This window comes from Apus apus, chromosome 5 (assembly GCF_020740795.1).
Source record: "Apus apus isolate bApuApu2 chromosome 5, bApuApu2.pri.cur, whole genome shotgun sequence".
Classification (NCBI taxonomy): domain Eukaryota; kingdom Metazoa; phylum Chordata; class Aves; order Apodiformes; family Apodidae; genus Apus; species Apus apus.
The window spans coordinates 7,196,179-7,214,039 of NC_067286.1; positions in this window are offsets into that span (position 1 = coordinate 7,196,179).

Below are 17,861 nucleotides of genomic sequence, written 5' to 3' on the forward strand. Positions count from 1 at the left end.
CCTCATACATTTCAATGACTTGATCTCATTGGTTGTCTTTTTATTCTTTGCTAGTCCTGGCAAAGTCTCTATCTATTGGTGTCATGACCACCAGCAGGAAGTGTTTCTTAACATCTTCATGAACTGGACCTTCCCCTGATATAGTTCAACCAAGTGATACACCAATTTGCTCATACGCACTCCCAGCAGCAGCAGAATGGCCTATAGTTAAGTTTGTGACTCAGGTGCTGGAGACCTAGGTTCAATTAATATTTAATTGCAGATATTCTGGGTGAACTTCCAGAAGTCTTCCTCTGTTCCCTCTTTTTTCCACATGAGCTGCAAATAATTTACTTCCTTTTAACAGAATGGAGGAGCAATTGCAGTAACACTACTCTGTCATTTGAATATAAATGAAACTAAACATAGAAGTATCACAGACAGGCCAACAGACAGGTGAGATTTGGGATATTAGGCAATGAAACAAACTTTTTGAGTCAAATGATCCATTCAGCTACACATGGAAGGTCCTTGGCCCTTCTGTTAATGAATTGACAAATTTTGATTATTTAGAAGGCCTGGGCCTGGTCAGGCTGACCCAGACAAGGCTTTTAGAAGAAACTGTTTGTATAGGAATCATAATGGGAGAGGGAGTGAGTAATTATGTTTTACTTCAGTAATCACAGAAACAACATGTACTAGACAAGCGGTACGTACACGTAGCTAAGGTCTACTGTTGCATAAAGAGTAAGATATACTTAAGCAGTTACCATGGAAAGAACAATACAATAATAAGTCTTGAACCTATCACAGGGTAGCCAAGGTCACAGTGACCAGCTGTGCTGCTTGAATATTCCCTTTTCCAATGCCAACCTGGTTTCAATATCAGGGACTACAACCAATAGGGTGACCAATGATCTTTGATAGAAATGAATATGTATGAAGTTATGTAACTTGAAGGGGATGATCAAAGCAAAGGTTAAACTTAACGAATAATTAAAAGCAAGCATTATATGCATTTAAATGTTACACATTTTAGACAATAGAAAGTTAATATATAAAAACCTGTTGATTGCAATGCAATTCAGGATACTCTAGGAGGAGTTATTCCCCATATCCCCCATGTGCGAATAAAAAGTGTCTGCTTATCTACATCACATTGGTGTCAATAAGTTTTTTTTCCCATATTTGGTGACACTTCAAACAAACACCACTCATGGCACAAGAAATCTGAAGTTCTAAAGCTTTTTATCAAATAAATTTTTCCTGACTGGTTGTAGACATTGTACTCAACTTTATGTTGACATATTATAAAGGCTATAATAATAAAAAGAAATAATAACTAATAGAGGGAGAAGACTTTCCTGCTTCCCAATACTAATTTTTGGCATCCAGATTGCTTAATTTCTGTATCAAGCAAAAACATGTAAGCTGTAGATATGTTAATTTCAAGCGTTATTAAAATGTATTTTCTAAATTTTTACTTATAATGCATATTTTTCTAGGCCATCTAATTAATTTACACTCAAGTTTTCCAGATGTTTCCCTGCTCAGAATGTATTAATTGATTTACTGTATTTCTTAACTATCCGTATTTCACACTTATGCAAAAGATACACACTATGACTCTGTGACTATGGCCTTTCAAATCACTCATTGCAAGCACTATTAATCCCAAAGAAACACTGGTTTGGGGTGGTTTTTTGTTTTATTATTTTCACAACATTCCAAATTCTTCCTCCAGAATCTACTTGCATGATCTCTCTCACAACTTCATGAGCACAACACGCAGACTCAGATCTATTCTCTGGACTGATCCTGATCTATCATTCATGTCCAGGGGTGCAAAGCAGATATTTGCTAGTTGAGAATTTGTGAGAGCTGCTCTTAATTTAATTGATGATTTTGAAGTATAATGTATGTACTAGATTGACTGGCCAAATGCATGAGATGCCCTAGGAACAGCAGACTGTTTAATACACAAATTACAAAACCTGAGTAATAATTAGGATGGGTATGTGCGAGGAGGAAGAAAGTAAAAAGAAATTTGGTAGTAGGGAAAAATAAGAACAGAGGGAAAGGATTAAGGAACAATGACAGAAACGGTTAGAGACAAAATTGAAATAGATAAGATCTAAAGAAAGAAAAGTAGAATTGAAAAGTGCTAAATATTTAGGAAACAGGGAAGAGAAAAGATAGGGAATAAAGACAAGTAAGGCTCAGATATTAACAGTGAAAGAAAACAGAAAGCATTTAATAGGATTTAAGAGGCCAGTGGCTGGACACTTAATCAAACACTCAGTTGGAAGAAGTCAATAAACTATAGCCATCTCAGAAAATCCAGATGCTATCCAGAATATTTGAGATAGGAGCTAATTAATGCTGGGTCATGCTTGACACAAACCATACAGCTTCCTTGCAAAGTGGAGGAATAAGTGTTTGTCAGAGGTCAATGACAGTACAGTCAGCACCCAAAGAATATCTAATTCAATCCTCATCATACTGCTAACCTTTATAAATATATTTAATTACTTTGAAAGACTTATTAATACAGGTAAGGCTCCCTCAGATCATCTGTTCCTTACCTAACTCTCTGATATGTCATTAAGTTCCTTAGATTTGTACACCCTTACAGTGGCAGTGTAAAAAGAGGTTTTAGCTCTGACTTCTGACTAAAAGTAATTTATACAGAATGCTTTTGAGAATGCAAGATTCTGCATGCTCTCAGAGCTCATGCAAGTATAATTCAGCTGTTCATTCATGCATTGTGTCTGAACACTTCCGCTTTAATGGCAAAGCTGCAGAAGTCAAAGCTCTTGGTGAGTTGGCAAATATTAGAAATCAATGTCTTAAAAACACACATTGAAATCTCCTATTACTGCCATCATCCATTCCATGCCCAGTTCCATTTTAAACAGGTTGCTTTTGAAAAAGCAGAACTAAACCAGGCTTGTATCCCTTGGCCCTCCTCAGCACAGGAGAATTTATAGCAGAATGACCTTGACCATTTTCCTTAAATCCACCAGTCATCTTAGTTATTTCAGGCTCTTTTGAGTGTTAACTGCTAGTCTTTATATAGGTCATAGAGGGGAAAGAAGACATTCCCACACAGAAGGGAATTTTGTCCTGGATGATAATGTATGTATGATGAATTATGGTGAAGATGGACTTTGATTAGAAGCAAACTGCTTCCGTAAGTCAGGAAAGCCAAAATATGGAGCATCTTTTAAAGAGGCCTAAATGGATGAACCTTTTCAAATCTATAAAAGTTATCATGGAGCTAAGTAAAAAACCACTGATCCTGACCTACCAACAAAATGGGTATCCTGATGGCTATTCTGCAGTGCATTGGGAGCTCTTTATGCTCTGTGCTTCCTCATTGTTAAATTTAAGGCATTTCTGCTTGTCCATGTTCAGTGCTTCTAGATAGCACAGAGCTAACTACAATCAAGTTATTTAAATTTGGGATTTGAAAGTTATTTTCAGGAGATATTTAAATATTTTATGTGTCAAAATAAAACAAATCTTAAGTTTTATCACTTCTTATTTTTAAAAATCTTTGAATGACTTAAAACTAGAATGAAATAAAATTAAAACAAACCTTTGTCTACAACTAAATAACTAGGAAACTTAGAGGTAGAAGAATGGAACATACATTAAACTAATTTTTGTTCTGCTTGTAGTTTAGGTGACATGATGATCAAGTGTGAGTTAATCAAGCCTCCTCAAAACATAGCTCTACTTTCTTGCTCATTTACTTTTATTAACACTTCAATACTATAAAAATACACTTGCACAGTTTGAAGACACTTCCTCTCTCAAATAAAAATAGAAAATAAATATAATTTTTCTTGGAAGTTGCTGTAGAATTTCTCTTTCAAGGGCAAAGCAAAGAATTATCAATCAAACCCTCTGCCTCAATACACCAATTTCTTTGTAACGCACAAAGTCTTTGAAAAACTGGTATATCTGGTTAGTTACAACACTTTCATTTCCAGCTTCTCACAGACTTTGTTTTCTCTCTAAGACAGTAATTTTATGTTTCAAGTCAAATCACCCAAGAGCATTACTTGTTTGCAGCTGCTATTTCAGTATTAAATGCTTGTGATGCTGAAAGTGGGCATGTTTGTGTAAATACTCTTGAAAAGTGAGGAAACTGCAGATAAATGAAAGCAGCTGAATGATAACAGCAGGGATAGAAGAAGAAAAAGCCATTAGTGAATTCATTAATTTTTACCTTTGGCATTTAGTGCTTCTGATTAATGGCTTTCCTGTAGACTGCTATTTTCCTCTCAGATATTAGCATGCAAAATATGTGACATATAAGAATAAAGTGTTACTGCTATTTGTGTGTATCCAAAATCACTAAGATATCAGGGATGAAGTCAACATGCAGTCAAATAAAACAGATAATTTTTGCACACATTACATCTTATGAAGAGGAACACCTCCAGAGCACACTTGCATCTATAAATTTTTAATGTGTATTTAGAAACAAAAAATGCTTTGTTTCTCATCACCTGGCTGTATTTCATGCACTAAAAAGAATCAATGGGAAATTCTACTACAGCCCACGGGTGCTGGGGCAAACCAGCCTGTACAATATCACACAAGTCCACAGAAGGAGGGAGAGGTACTGTGTCTAGTTCTGGGCTCCCAGTATGAGAGCCATGGACATCCTGGAGAGAGTGCAATGAAAGGCCACAAAGATCATTTAGGCACTGGAGCACCTCACAGATGAGGAAAGGCTGAGAAAGCTGGAACTGTTTAGCCTAGGGAAGAGAGGCCTCAGGAGAAACTTATTAATGTATACAAATAGCTGAAGGAAGGGTGCAAAGAGGACAGAGCCAGGGTCTCTTCAGTGGTGCCTAGTGGCTGAACTAGAGGCAATGGGCACAAAAAAAACCAACAAAAGAGGGTGATTGGGTACTGGCACAGATTCCCCAGGGAGGTTATGGAGTCTCCATCCTTGGACCTAACCAAACACAGATGCTCCAGCAGCAATTGGGGTAACATTTCTGATAAACAGGTAGCTTCTATCCTGATAAGATATAAAACATCTCCACTACACACTTGTTCTTTCTTTTTATAGCTTGGCCAGATCAAAGCTGCTGTCAAAGTTGCTGTTTTCCATAACGGATACTTAAGAGGTCACCAGTCTTATTACCCTTCTTCCATCTACAACTCATTGTCAAACACTTCCACCTATTTGCTTCCCATACGTGTGCTCTTTACCTCCTTTTTCAGAACTGAATTTTTTCCACTGAAAAATTAAAAGGGTATAATCTTCTCCAATTATTTTTTTCTTCTATGACCTATCAACACCTTTTGCATTTCTGAGGTTGAATTTCCAATACGTATCTAATCCTAATCTTCCCAAACTTCAGTTATTAGTTTTCCTGTCTGTTTATACTTAAACTTTTTTTCTGCCAATATTTTATTCTTTTATCATAAAGAACCTAATGCTGGCATAATCCATTCTCTCCTGCTATTACCCACTTCCATAATGTTCCTTTAATGTCATTATCTGCAGGGTAATTTCATTCAAAACCCTCTCCTTTCAGAACACACAGGGCACTGGAAAATGTTGCCCCAGTCTACAATAACCTTTTCTTGACTACTTCTCAATACCACTATTCAATTTTCATCTTTCTCCCTCAGCTCTTTGATTTTAGTCATTAAATTCTTCCTCAAAATCTTATATTCAGCCATTTTGAGTTCCCCAGCCAAAATTACCTACCCCTTCCAGCGTGACTAGAGAGTGAAATCTGTTCTCACATTCTAGATCAAGTGTAAAACTCCTTAAGCCACTCTGGCACTGTTCCCTAACATGGCACTTCTGTTTTTTTCTTAAACACAGAATATCATTGTAATAATTCCAGGAAGGCTAAGAAAGAGGGTAATAAATAACCTGCAATGTGCCTATGAAATACTACACTGAAGAATGACCAGTATAGGCCTGCAAACATGTCTATTCCTGAAATGACTGCTTAAAATTAGAATGGCAATGCAGTGATGCAATAGAGCAGCAGAAATTATTCTAACCATAGTGTCCTCTCTCATCTAATGAGCTGAAAGATAGTGTTCTATTATTTTTACTCTGAGATTATTACTCTGAAAGTAAAATGCTTCAAGCTAGGATGGTTAAAAGCAACAACAAAACTTGTAAGTTATGCATAATGCCAACCACTAATATTTAAGAATAAAGGTATTTTTTCTACAAGGCAAACTATGCATCAGTATGGATAAATCTAGTTACCAGCAGTCTTCTCCTTGAAGATTAGTCAATCATTAAACTTATACATTACAGGAATACCTTCACATAATAGATTCTTAAAGCAGAATTTAGGCATTTTTAATGTAAAATTACTTCAATCTAAGGTTAGAATGTTGCAATTCTTTTTTATTTTTATTTTTTTAATTTATTTTTTTTTTACTATTTAGTACAAGACACTACAGAGAAGTTTGCAAATAGTGGCAAAAAGGGGAATGAAAAGACTAATAGCCCATGGACTTTTTTATTCAACTTTCCCTTTCAGCATGCCTGGAACTTAACAGAAATATAGGCAGGGTATAGAGAATGTCACATGGCAGATACTAATTGTTACGATTAAGGTCTAACAAGCATGCTTCCCTGCTGTTCTGAGAATGTCTCTGACTTTTGATCCTGACATCTGTGTCTTACAAGAATTTCACTCGGCTCTGACATTCCTTCTGATGTTGATCCAGGAATTAATGGATTGTGAAAAAGCTGGCAGGATATCATTTAAAAAAATAGAATTCTTGGTGCACAACTGATGAAAAGGTATCAGAATTCACATACTTTGTGTCTGATACCAATACACTGTGTCTATATGCATGCATTTGGAATGAAGCAGTATCTCAAAACAGAAGACAGAAAATAAGATATAGAAGGAAGCAAGAGTTTCATGTTCTACTCATTTACAGTATTGCTATTGTACATCTTCAGGATGTTACAAGAAGACCATTATCAATGATTGAGACAAATTCCGTGTAACGGAGATTCAATTGTTTACAATCCCACCCCAGTAAAACATGTTATGATTCATTCTTGTGCAGTTGAAGTGTCATAGAGTTTTCTCCCTTTCAGAGAACAGCATTAAAGAAATCAATATAAATTATAAAAGAAGTTCCAGCAGAGCCAGCCATAAGCACGCTTACAGTGTGACCTATGTTGTGTTGTCACCATCATACCATTGCAATTAGGACATATGTTTATATAAGCCTTTTTGTGCTACAATAGTTTCGGGTTTAAAGGACCCATGAGGAAAACAAAACAAAATGAAACAACAAACTACAAACTTGAAAACATTTCATACCAAAAGTTAAAGTGAGATTTTCTCCTAGACATGTTTAAGACTGAAGAATTACATACAGAATTGAAATTTTACACATCAGAGAATATTGCCTTGTATTTCATGGTTCTGGATAATTACTAGATGCCAGTGGATAACTTAAACATAGCTTAGAGTCACTGACATTAATGTGTGACAGGCAGCACTACAGAACATATTTAGCAATTTTAAGTGAAAAAGTAGAATGATGGTTGAAAAAAAAAACCATAAAAATAAAATTCAGGATTATCACAACAGAAATGAAGCAATGCCCTCTTTAAAGTAAAATATGTTATTCAGTATGAAATAGAAATGGAAAGAACTACAGAAGCAAGGATTCAACAAGTTAAAAAGAAACTAAATTCAATTGTCTAATATTGTCAATTATAATTACTTTAAAAATTAAGACTACATGGTTTGACCATCTCCTTAGACAAGTCAAACAAGTTTGAAATCAAACAGACATAATTATTTATTAAGTTAAATTTCTGGCATCTGCATCAATATATTAGATGTTTTAACAAATTCTCTTAAAACTGAACAGTATAGGACATTTTGACACAAATCCAGACTCACATGTTATTAATAAACAAAGGCAATTAAAAAAAATAATTATATGGACTAGGTATAGTTATTTATCCACAATATATAAACAGTGGAAGTGCTTGTTTTAGTGAGCATGAAGTTATCCAAAATAAGTACGATATAGTAACAGGGATCTGTTTATGAGAATCCAAATTATATCTCAGATATCAACACTAATATTTTTATTATTTATGTTCAATGCTATTTAGATTTACTATTCTATTTTTCCTGAAGAGTTAATTTAAAGATAAAAATGTAAATAGCCCACAGATGAGGAAATAAGACAATGAAAAAAATAAAGTGAATATTTAAATAGAAAAAGCTGGATCACATTTAAGATGGGGAAAAACAAAAGGCAAAGCTTGTAAAATCTGAAGAAGTAAGGTAGGGGTGTGAAAGTGTGATGTGTGACAGGTGGGGTAAAATGAGACAGTTGGGAGGAAAGAAATAAAAATGAAGAGCACAAATTAGACAAGACATTCATTTCAAGCCCTCAACAGGCTGGATCTCATCGTTGTCATCAGACAGGAAATGTCAGAACTGGCACATTTGGTTTTTTTAGCTTTTTAGTTGTTTTTAAAAAAAAGAGCCTGCATCTTACAATACATAAAAAGTCTATTTGCTCTAAAGAAAAACATCTCAATTTGTTCCTTTTTTTTTCTCCTACTCAATCTTTAACAAAATTCAATTCTATTATATTGGAAACCACAATAATTATAAGGTTTAATACTTCAATTATATTTTGATTCATTTTATTTAATACCTGAATAGGAGTTGAATTCTTTAAAAATAACTGAACTTTGCACTTATAACTACAGGTGGGTTTCTGGAGGAGGTGAGTATTGCTTAAGTTCTATAGCACAAGTACAAACAAATCCTCTTTGTAAAGTTCAGGATTTTTGAAGGAATGCAGATGTTATTACCAAAATAAGTTAACCAAATTATTATATCAAAAACAAGTTTCTAAATTTATTTTCCAATTAACAGAAAGAACTTCCTTGTACATAGTGGGGTTTTTTTTAAAACATAGGCTTTGTTACATTTCTGGAAAGGATATTTGGGAACAAAATAATGGCACTGTATATCATGTTATTAATATTTTTTATTAATATGACCATTGCTTTGATCTGTTTTGTTCTGTAAATGAAAAAAAAATAAATCCCTGTATACTGGAACATGGCAGAAAAGGCAGGTGTAGGAATCACACTGCATTTGTCCATAATTTGTTACTCTATTTCTTCTACGTTATCTCAAGGTTAAAGTTAAATTAAGAATACTGCCAGCATGGAAGGGCAGATAGTAGCTGTACTTGTTATTAATTCAGTATTTTTATAACATGCTCTTTTTTATTTTGAACTTAAACGGACTTCTACCTCCTGTACAATTTGGATCTTTATATAAGGCATCTTATTGTCTAAACTCTTCCATTACTTTTATCCATAAATTAACAAATAAGCAACAGGGTCTATTATATTTGGAACATATAAGAAAATATTCAGCTGGAAAAAATGTACATTTTCATATAATTTATTATTCTCTTTACTGTCTTTATATGCTCTTAGTGAAAGCCAAATGGATGGAAAACAGAACCATGTGGGATTTCACACACAGAGGTAAATGACAGGAGAAGAGGAAGGCAAAGACAGATCAGGTAAGGGAACCGGAAGAGACAAAATGGGTCAAACTAATGGTGCATGTACATGTATTTTCAACAGTGAATGGAGCTTTAAGGAAAAAAAAATAATAAATCAAGCAGATCAGGTAGAGAGTGATACTATCCAATCTCTGCTAGACAGGTATTTCCAAATTCAAGGGTTGCATTCAGACAACCAAGTTTAAGAGCCATCAGTAGGCCTACCCACCTATACTTGTAGTTTAAATAAATGTATTGTCCATCACAGGGCTTTACTTCAGGCCATTTCCATATTTTAGGAGAAAATTTATCAAATAAAGATTAAACAGGCTTTATTAAGCTTCAGTCTACTTCCACAAAAGAACTGATGACACTATCTGCAAATCTTTTCATGTGTTCTTGTCTTCAAAGGTTCTAAATATTGCCAGGAGGTTTGGTTACTAAATTTGTTTTAAAAGCATATTGGTTTGCATTCACAGGAAAAGCAACATAAATAAGAAAATCCATTATACTTTGAACCATTTGCTCTCATATTACACCAAGAAAGGCATCAGAATTTAAATAAAGACAATATGGAGCACTCTGCAGTTCTATACTTCTAGATTATGTCATTTCTATAGTTATAGACTTATTATCTTATTTTGCTTTTCTCTGAAACCTCATTACAATAGCTACTGTGTTACACTAGATTTCACAATCCTAAGCCATTTTACACTCCATTCTGTTGTATCTCAATATCTTTCCATTGTTATTTACCTCTCTTCAGTCTACACCAGGTAGATTCTCATTTAGCAGGAAGACTACTATGGTTTACTCGAGGTGAAAAAGGAAGCTTGTGACATAAATAATAAAGTAACTCCACTCCATTTTCCCAAAGCATAAGCTGAAGTCCTTAACATTAAAATGTATCCTGGGCCACCTTTGTTTAAATTTCTGTAAATACTGTAACCATTGCAATGCCTTAACCATACTCTTAGCTACAGTCATCCTCTTCTTCTCTCCCTATACCTTCCCTACCTTGGCTTGCATGGAGGATCTTTTCACAGCTCAGTGGGACCCTCAGCATCCAGCAAAAGGTTTTCAAGAATTGTCACAATCAGAAATGCAAGAATTTATGTCCTCTATCTATTACTCTTTGCTGCCAACTCTTTACTCCCTGTTCACAGAAAGGTAACAGGCAAAGTGCTGTTTTCTGTAGGGTTTAGATCTTGGTCTTGCAAGCATCTGGCCTAAGGAATTTTGGCTGACTATAAATATATTATAAATAAAACACAAATAAGGTGATTTTTACAGGCAAAATTTACAGACCAGCTATGTCTTAGTCTACAAAATTACAAGGTAAAAGGTGTTATATACACTCTTACTTAAGATGTCAGGTAACAAAACTACCAAGGAATTTCAGTACTTAGCTAACAGAAGTTTCATGTTTTAGAAAGATATCAAAACTAAATGAAATGTTTTGATTGATAAATGAAGAACATCTTTTGATACTTTTTTTTAAAGGTTAATTATCTGTGCAGTAAAATATGTGCTCTTCTTTTCCATTTGACTTTATCTGGCTTCATCATGACTTTTTATGCCTTTGCCTGCTACATTACAAAATATTCCATTGTGAGATACTTTATCATATATATATATATATATATATCAGAAATTATTCAGGTATTCTTGATTACATTTTTTTAATGGTGTAATAGCTGAAACATTCCTGGCATTTAAAAACAAAAACAACAAACAACAAAATAAAAACAAAAAAAAAACAACAACAACAAAAAAAACCCCAAAAAACGCAAACTGAGGGCAGATCTGGAGAACACAACCTTAGAACTGCTGAATATACATAAAAAGCAATGAGCAATGGACTTTGAAGTCTTTAAACACATCTACAAATCAAGCCTATTTAAAAACCAAAGATAGTTGACACCATAAAGTGTATTTACAATATCTAGAAATGCCGTAGCCAAAGATACTGCAGGACTGTCAACTGAGATGCAGTAGCTACAAGACCCAATCTCTATTGACACAGCAAACACTGAGGTCCATGAGCCTCACATTAATTGAAAAGTGGGAAATTATGGCATCTGAGTCAGCCAGTAAAATAGTGGAAGAATCATCTCTAATCACTATAATCAAAAGAACAGGTTTTGTTTCAAGTACAGCTCTACAATGCCTTGAGATTTCAGTGTATTATCTGGAGTCATTGCACAGGATGCAAGGAAAAAGTTAGACCTACAGTATAGGTGGCTGGGATGCCTGTGATGGGCCAGCTCCTGTCCAAGTCTGGTAAAAACATCTAAAGAAGCAATTGGTTTCCTTTATCTGTAAGAGTCTGGAGTATGGTTGGATACATTTATTAGTAAAGTGCAAGGGTGCTCCTACCTGCTTTTCGTCCAATAATAACTCTTTCTTTTGCTTACTGTAGAGTGATAGTCCAAGAAGCACAGGGATATGCTCAAAAAATGAGAGATTGTAATCATTACTGTTTCTTGAGTTGTTCACTCAGCATGGTGTAACCAAAACTGTAAACACTTTTCCACATATTCCTTTTTTCTGGTCTGGTATCTCCAGTGTTATACTTAAACTACCCAGAGAAGCAGGGTCTTACTGTAACTACCTGATAAGGGTGACCTGTGGCTGGGTCATTTACTGTCCACTGTGTGTGCATTCTGTGTTTTAAGTGGGGAAGAAGAATAGATGAAGTGCAGGGAGTTCTACAGCCCACGTTGCAGAGGTCCCTGGGGAGCCACTGCCAGCTGGCATGGGTTAAAGCAGCTCAGAGGCCTGGGGCTACGCAGAAAATCAAAGAGCTGTAACCATCTCCCTGACAGCCCCACAGTGTAAACTGAAGAATCCAGGGCTTTGTGTACATGAGGGACAAGATCAATGTTTATTCATCTCATTTTCTGAAAGATTTTATCTGTCAATTCATTCAACAAGGTAAAAGCCATACCAAAGGGTTAAAATTGAATAATATTTAGGTATTTAATTGAGATCTAAGATATGATCTGTTGCTACCAAAAGAGAAGCTTGGACAGGGTGTCAAAGCCTTGTTTCTCAACAGATTTGTGTGACTCACAGAATCCAGTGGATTGAATGATTCCTGGCCAGACACACATTAATTATTTACTTTGCTTGGAGAAAGAAGGGAGTAGAGCTTTTCAAACTTCACTAGCATTTGTTACCCAGCACTTACTGCCTTCACAGAGAATACAAACACACAGTGCTTCATAACTAATATTACTTGGCCTTGAATAAAAAACAAGACAAGGATCTGAACTTCCCACAGCATCTTATAAAACCAACACAGTTGATCAGAACTCAAAACTTGCAGAAGATATTAAGCATATTTTCTCAGGAATTCAAAATTGAAGCCAAGATAAAGACTGTAAAGGCAAGACAAGAAACATATAGAACAGCATTTGCTGGATATGATCATTCTGCTGAGGGAACAGCTGTTTCCATGCCATGTTCCTGAATAACAGTGTGCTACTACATTTCAGTGTGTCCCCTTGTCAGATGTTTACTGCTCATTCTGCCCATCTCTTCTACACAGCCATGTTTGTGGGACTGTCATCTACCAATGTATTTGATCCCTGTCTACCATTCCATCATTCTTTTGCCAAGGTAAGACTGAGCACATGCAAGATGTGTCATGTTCAGATGTGCCCTTCACCTTTTTTAGTAATTGTTGGTTGATCACGAGAAATACAGAACATCAGTACTTGCATACTTAGCTCTGGCTGAGGAGCTTTTAACAGAGTTTTGAGGAATATAGAAGGCACATGCACTGCTCCTGCTCCTGAAGTGGCCAATTCTGCCAGTCTGCTCAGTTAGGTTAGTGCACTGTGATGGCAGTTCTTCACTTTTCTGTCCACGGACTGATGCAGTGTCATCACAACTACCAAACTGAACATGGTCTCTGCCTCCTGTAGCTATCTCTGGTTACTCTGAGCTTTGCAAGTAGCACTTTAAGTACCACCAGAACTTAACATCTAGAAGCAAAACATTTTGCATGCTAACAAACCAAATTAATACATTTAAATTCCTTTCAGAACTAAGAAGAAAAAGACTAAAGGATCTTCATAAAAATTGCTGTTGTAGTTAGAATGTATTTAAGAATAAATGTATACATGAATAAAGCATTACCATTATTACAGAAATCCATTGACATCCTTCATGATATAAAGTTTGGAAGTAAATTTAAGATTTAAACTACTTTACTTGCACTAATGAGTAACACAATACATACTAACAAGATTATTGGAATGACCATGTCATTGAAGGGTTAATGGCTCTAGTTATAGCAGAAATTTAAATATCATGGGGAGGAACCTCCTGACCCAGCCATCACTGAGAATTATGCAGATTCAAATGGGAGCCACACAGGCTTTGATTTCCCCCAAGGATTGATGAACAAGTACAAAATAATAGAAAGTGACAGGAAGCAGATGACTGAGGTCTAATTTAATGTCATTCTAAAAGACAATATACCTTAAATTTGCCTTAGGAAAATTATGGGTTACAAGCAAGAGAACAGAAACATGCACTTTTTCGTTTTAGTTCACTAATTTAAAAAGTAAGCCTTTGAACAAATGAACAGTGAAACAATTGTCATTTGGCAATGCAAAATGGCCAAACTTAAGTAGACATACTTCATTTGCATAATTTGCAATTTATTGGAAAAGCTAATAATCTTAAGAGGGAAACCCCATTAAATAAAACAATGAAACGATCTAAGGATTTTTTGCAAATATTGAGACTATTATGAATACAAAGAGTTAACAGTTCTTAAATAGCATGATAAAACAGTGAGGATATGCCCAGTAAAATTTTGCTATTTTAGTAAAGGATTAGCTACAGATGCACTTAACTAGAAATCTGAAAAAAACTATAAGGAAAAGATTTTTCTAACAATGCAACTGGAACATTTTACTGCTTTTAATCAGTAAGGATAAGAAACAGCCTTCCACATGCCAAAATTAAGTATGAACCAGATTTTAATCCAAATGTCCCAGATTTCAGTAGATGCTGTATATAATACAGATTTACGTAATTTCACTTTACAGAAGTTATAAAGATCAACATTTGGATAATCTGAAAAATTGCATTTTATACCATAAATATTTGAAACATATTGGTAAAGAAACAGTACTTGATAATTTTTTACTTCAGAATTATGCTATTTATCCTGCATAATCTCTTTTCTCAAGGAACAGAGATATCTCAAATCAGGTACTTGCTCAATAACTGTCTTAAATTCACCACTATTTTTTTTTTTCTCAGCTAGTATTTAAATATAGGGAATGATTTGTACTAAACAATAATTTGAAAGAGATTCATGTAGCATCAATTTAAAAATCTAACAGTAGATAAAAGACTTTGAAAGGGCTTTCTATAAGACATTGCAGCATCATCAGATACAAATATTTTCTCTAAAAATTGGAAGCTTCTTAATTCATCATTAAAAAGGGGCAAATAGCTGCTTTTAAAGCATGTACAAATACCTGTTCTCACAAAGAAGGATCACAGATTCCCTATTATGATCAACACAGGAGAAAGAAAAGTGCACTGTGCAAGTGCTCCATCTGCAACTGAATCACATGGTAGAGCCGGAGGCATCTCAACAGTGCTCACAGAACTGCCGCAGGAATCTCCAGAGCAGCCAGATGCCAGCCCTGGAAAAATATGTACTATTGCATGAGATCTGCACCCTGTGACAGGCCTTCAAAGAGAAGCCATAAGACTGGTTCAATATTTAGGGCTAAATAGAAGCTTGAAACCTGCATCTATTTTAATTATGTGTAGTGTGCTTTTACATTTAAGGATAAATTCAATGGTGTTGATAAGAAGTACGTACATCTGGAAGTTTGCTGAGAAAGGGCTATGTACAAGCCTATCCATCCTGATCTATTGTAAAATTCAACTATATTAGGTTAACAATGAACTAGAAGTGGCAGATAAACTAGTGAGCATACCAAACTATTTGCAGTTTTTAAGTTGTATGTGAAAAGAAGCAGCTTTTAAGCAAATTTCTCCCTTTAGAAAATTCTGCACAGAGTTTGCCAACTCAGCACAGCAATAATGTACATCTGTGAGATCAACAGAAGACATTATTTCCTCAAAATCTGTTTTCTATAAGTGTTTAACGTGCATTTTTAAAATTAAGGCCAGAATCTTCTTTACTTACGCCTTTCCTTAAGAGATGGCAGGTTTCCTACAAACTAAAACTTCTGTCTTTTAGAAATGATGTTGATGCTGTTGCTATTGGAAATAGTCCTGTGATTGTTATATTTCCTGACATCAGGTTGTTTTCCTGTATGTAACGTCCACTGTTCAGTGACATTTGCAGTAATCTTCAAAACTAAATTTTAGTTTATATGACATAAGAAACAGAAAAATTCATTTAAAGAAAACACAGAGAAAGAGGGGGAGGGGAGAGACAATGGGATACTAAATATAGTAAGATACATTAGGCAAATGGTCTAACAAATCCAAGAGTTAAAGCTTCCGTATATACCTCTCACAAATCTCATTCACTGAAGGTTTTCAGGGTGTCTGTTTTGTTGTGTATTGTCCAAGCCCTTCACCTGAATGAGGGGTTGATAACAACCCAGAAGAACCAATCTGCCCAAGGGGCTTTTGGTAACTAAGCAACAGAAAACCTGATGGAAACTTTGATCATGTGACAAAATTTCTCACAAAGAAGTTGCCTAACAAGAGGGAGATGGAAGCTTTTTTAAATGGCATCTTCCTAACCAGAGCATTAGGCTTGAGAATGTCCCCTGCCATTTGTGATGGAACTTGATAATTGGAGTCCATTTCCACTTATAGTCAAGGCCTAGAAGACCCTCTTATTAATTTGAAAAAGCTTCCTAACTGTCTTGAACCATGTGCCAAGTTCTGCATACCAGTTTATCAGGAAAATAGTAGTTTATTTGCATTGCAAACGTTTTTATGTCTAATCTAACACCTATTTAGAGAAGACTACAACTGCAAAATTAACTTCAACCATCATAAAAAAATAGAGTACAGAGAAAACAGAGCACCTGATATCTACTGATATCTTTTGAAGAAGGAATCTATGTGTTTTAAGGGTTGGTGAAAAATGGTATCAATACAACAGCTACTGCTTTCTGTGTTTTACATAAAGCTGCAGAGATTGTCTGTTGGTCTGGGATAAAAAAAGATGTCGGCACTAGTTTCATTTCCTTGTTTTGCTCACCAAAGCAGTGAAAGGTTCACATAATCAATAGAAACCTTGTCAGATGTACACAGGAATTCCTCTGCTATGCAATTTGCAGTTTCTCAGAGGAGAATGGTATTCTTAAACACCCATGTTCAGTGCTAATAAGACACACAACAGGCACTCACTTGGGAAGATGAATGAACTGTAAGCTATCACATTATAATCCAGAAACAATTTAGTTGGTATGACCAATATAAATTTAACCAGAAACTGTCCAAATTAATCAATGTTTTTTACAGTGTTAACAAACTGGCTGTTTATAGACAAACCAGCACCCTATGAAGGAGGACAGTTACTTAGGTCTTTTATCTCAATGCTAATAAAGGGACAAAAATAGGGAGAGCAAATATTTGCAGCTACCAACACCATGAATACAGAAGCAGTGTGTGAAAACAAGTCTGCCCTCTAAGCAAGCAGTTAACAAGAGATACCTTTCAGTCTTTCACTCTTCTACTGTGCATGACTGCTTGCATACTTAATTTCCTAATAGAATTTCAACAAAACAGAATATTATCATTACCTCAATTATAACTTGAGTACCATATGCAGAATACATCCATATTTGTCAAGTTAAATTTAGGAAAAACATGCCACAAAGTAAAACAAAACTATTCCAGACAGTAAAATGTGGGTAAAGCCAGGAGAAAACATACATTTGACCAGGTTGACAAGGAATGAAGATACAAAGAATGAAAAACACCTAAATATATTTTATTTTGAGATTTTGAAGGATCAAGATATGAAAGCCTGACAATATTATCACACAGACTCTTCCAAATACTTCCATACTCATTCACGAAAGCATAGAATCATGGAATAGTTTGGGTTGGAATTGGATTTTTAAAGGTCATCTCATCCAACCCCTCCTCCAATGAGCAGGAACATCTTCAACTAGATCAGGTTGCTCAGAACCCTGTCCAACCTGACCTTTAATCTTTCCAAGGACGGAACATCTACGACCTCTCTGGGCAACCTGTTTCACCAGCCTCATCATAAAATGTCTTCCTTATACCTATTCTGCATCTGCCCTCTTTTAGTTCAAAACCATTACCCCTCATCCTGT